At 33.4% G+C, this 3,952-nt stretch overlaps 1 pseudogene; it reads left to right on the top strand.

Annotated features, from left to right (window-relative positions):
* Positions 1 to 2,578: 2,578 nt before the first annotated feature.
* Positions 2,579 to 3,508, top strand: LOC100581651 (annotated as a pseudogene).
* Positions 3,509 to 3,952: the final 444 nt, after the last annotated feature.

Here is a 3,952-nt window from a genome sequence, read left to right on the forward strand (position 1 = left end):
TTTTAAAATGATGATTGAGGTTTGAAGCAAAAATCATAACACGGCCTAAGGCAGTTCTCAGTGCATGTGGAGGAAATGGTTAAGACAATTGTAAGTGAGAGACAGTAAAGAAATGAAAAGGGAAGTAACCTTTCCACACTTCACTAAAATTGGTAAAATGGACACAAGTTATGATTATACAAACATATCTCAGAGACATTGTGGGTTTATTTCCAGACCACCTTAATTAAGTGACTCTCAAAGCAAGTCACACAAATATTTTGGTTTCTCAGTGCATACAAAAGTTATGTTTATACTGCACGGCAGTCTATTAAATGTGCAATAGCATTATGTCTAAAAAGGTATATGCCTTTATATAAAAAAACTTTATTGCTAAAAATGCTGACACAAGGATATCAAATGACCACGTGCTGCTGGAAAATGGTGCTAACAGACTTGCTTAATGCAGGATTGCCACAAACCTTTAATTTTATTTTTTAAAAATGCAACATCTGTGAAGCAGAATAAAACAAGCCATGCCCATATAATGCAACACCTAGAGCAGCCACTAAAAAAGCTATAGAAAGATACCTAGTAAAAACACTATACAAAAAAAAAATCACTATGGCTGCACCAAAATGGGATTATAAGAAAAAGTTCAAGAAAAAGCCCACAGAAATGCGGGAAAAAGAAAAGAGAGAAACAAAAAGAACAGTTAAAATAATGAAATGGCAGACAACTTTAGGGCATCAACGACCACATAAAACATAGTTTTCTTCATTTTTAAAACAATAAAGGGCATGAATTCCCATTATAAAAGTGAAAGTTCAGAAGTTTATAAGTTTAGAAAATAATGTTCTTTTTCACCTAATGCCACACCCATGAATAACTATACTTGAATTCGGTGTGCACATTTTCTGGCATTTATCCACAAATAAAGAGAATGAAAATAAGAGACAGTAAGAGTGACAGAGAGTTTAGTTTTTCAAATGGTCCAAATCTACATATTTTTCTACAACATGCTTTTCTCTTTTGACTCCATAAAAGTACATATTTATCTCTCTGCCTTAGGCTAGGTTTTAATGAATAATATAAATCTACTGAAATGTATACAATTCTGTTTCCTGATTTTGCTATTAAAACGTTTTGTTAACTTATTTTCAATGCAAGTTACATAATATTATATTTTATATAATATGCATGTTATTGATACTATAAACAAGTGAATGAACATAATTAACATCTAGATGAGTTCTGTGATCCCCATTGTACAGGGGAAGTAACTAGGGCCAAAGGGAATTATATGCCTTTTTCTATTAACTGGTGAGACAAAAATTCAAAACCAGGGTTACATATTTCCTTTCCACTGCACAAGGTTGACTATAAATGAAGCCTAAAAACCCAGCACTACCCATATATTAAGCATGTTTAAAATGCTAGGGTAAACCCCCATGGCATGAGTTTACCTATGTAACAAACCTTCACATGTACCACCAAACATTAATGTTAAAAAAAATGCTTAGATAGTTGGCCATTTTCTTTGTAGTATCCATTTGACTAGAAAACACCTTCAACACAGATGAAACAAAATATTTCATATTGAACCAGCCAACAATTAGCTCAATATTAAACATAGAAATGTACAGATTCTGTGCGAGATTGGATGGGGGGGTTACACTAGTTTCCTTAGCTCTTGAAAAGCATCCTCATATTTTCATATTATTTTATTTAAATCCAGATTACTAAAGTCAAGTTGATATGATAAATGTCATTACTCTATTGAAATTCTAGCTTAACTAGACTTCTGGCCTATTCAAGCTTCCTCTAGTAAGTGTTTATCCAAATGAAAGAAACACTTTTTGAAAGGACTGCATTTCTTTCATTTTACAGTAAATTTACCCTATGAAGAAACTTATGCTAACTTAATATACCTCAGTATTCACTAAATGTTAAATTGAAGAGAATTGTTTCTGCTTTCTTGTTCCTCCACTACAGAACAGGAAAAAAAAAGCAATAGAAAATGTAAGGCTATTTCTCAGACATCAATTATATAACAGGTGTATTTTGCTTGTAAAGAGTATCACCTAGATGGGAGTTGCATTCTAAGGATATGAATACAAAGATACTTTGAAGCCTTCAAACATATGTAAAGCATGAACATATTTAGGGAAATTTATCTCTAATTTATTGTACTAATTTCAAGAGCTTTATCCAAAATTAAAATGGTGGGTGGCTGTGAATAATTACAGGTTTCTAAAGGGGTACAAAATTATGTTTTAATATTACTTTAGGTATGGATGCCTGTTTAGTATAGTGAAATATTGTTCATCTATATTTCTAAGAACTACACACATTAGAAGTCAGTCTTCTTCTAAGACAACCTTTTTCATTTTGAAAATAAATTCATTTCTTCTTTCATTTATTTAAAAAATAAATAAATTTTTTAAATTTGAAAATGAGTAACACTATTGTATTTGTCATGAAAATCCAAATAGAAAAAAGTGACGTGAAATACAGAGCCATTTCATTGCAAGAAGTCACAAGGATTTCCCTTCTTTTCTGGGTCCTTCTCTCGGTCATTTCTAGAGTTTTGGTAGCCATGGCATGAGGAAACAGCACTGAAGTGACTGAATTCTGTCTTCTGGGATTTGGTGCCCAGCAAGAATTTTGGTGTATCCTCTTCATTGTATTCCTTCTCATCTATGTGACCTCCGTAATGGGTAATACTGGAGTAATCTTACTCATCAACACAGATTCCAGATTTCAAACACCCATGTACTTTTTTCTACAACATTTGGCTTTTGTTGATATCTGTTACACTTCTGCTATCACTCCCAAGATGCTCCAAAACTTCACAGAAGAAAATAATTTGATATCATTTCGGGGCTGTGTGATACAATTATTGGTTTATGCAACATTTGCAACCAGTGACTGTTATCTCCTGGCTATGATGGCAGTGGACCATTATGTTGCAATCTGTAAGCCCCTTCACTATACCGTAATCATGTCCTGAACAGTCTGCATCCATTTGGTAGCTGGTTCATACACCATAGGCTCAATAAATGCCTCTGTACAAACAGGTTTTACATTTTCACTGTCCTTCTGCCAGTCCAATAACATCAACCACTTTTTCTGTAATGGTCCCCCAATTCTTGCCCTTTCACATTCCAATATTGACATCAACATCATGTTACTTGTTGTATTTGTGGGATTTAACTTGATGTCCACTGGGTTGGTCGTCATCTTTTCCTACATCTACTTCATGGCCACCATCCTGAAAATGTCTTCTAGTGCAGGAAGGAAAAAATCCTTCTCAGCATGTGCCTCCCACCTGACCGCAGTTGCCATTTTCTATGGGACACTCTCTTACATGTACTTACAGTCTCATTCTAATAATTCCCAGGAGAATATGAAAGTGGCCTCTATATTTTATGGCACTGTTATTTCCATGTTGAATCCTTTAATCTACAGCTTGAGAAATAAGGAAGTAAAAGAAGCTTTAAAATTGACAGGGAAAAAGTTCTTTTAAATTAGCCCTAGTTGTTAACATTCAGCACAACAAATCATCCCACAAATTTTCTACCAAAATGTAATGTTTCTACAATAGGAAACACATAGAAAGATGTCAAACTAATAATCTAACATCACATCTAGAGGAATTAGAAAAACAAGAGCAAATCAACCACAAAGTTGGCAAAAGAAAAGAAATAACTAAAATCAGAACAGAACTGAACAAAACTGAGACCCAAAAATTTATACAAAAAATTAATGAAACTAAAATTTGGTTTATTGAAAGGATAAATAAGATTGATAGGCTGCTAGCTAGATTCACAAAGAAAAAAAAAGGAAAAATCCCAATAAGCACAACCAGAAAAGACAAAGGTGACATTACAACCAATCCCACAGAAGTACAAAAGATACTCAGAGAATATTATGAACACTTTTATGCAAATGGACTAGAAAATATAGAGGA

The sequence above is a fragment of the Nomascus leucogenys genome, chromosome 4, assembly GCF_006542625.1.
Source record: "Nomascus leucogenys isolate Asia chromosome 4, Asia_NLE_v1, whole genome shotgun sequence".
Lineage (NCBI taxonomy): Eukaryota > Metazoa > Chordata > Mammalia > Primates > Hylobatidae > Nomascus > Nomascus leucogenys.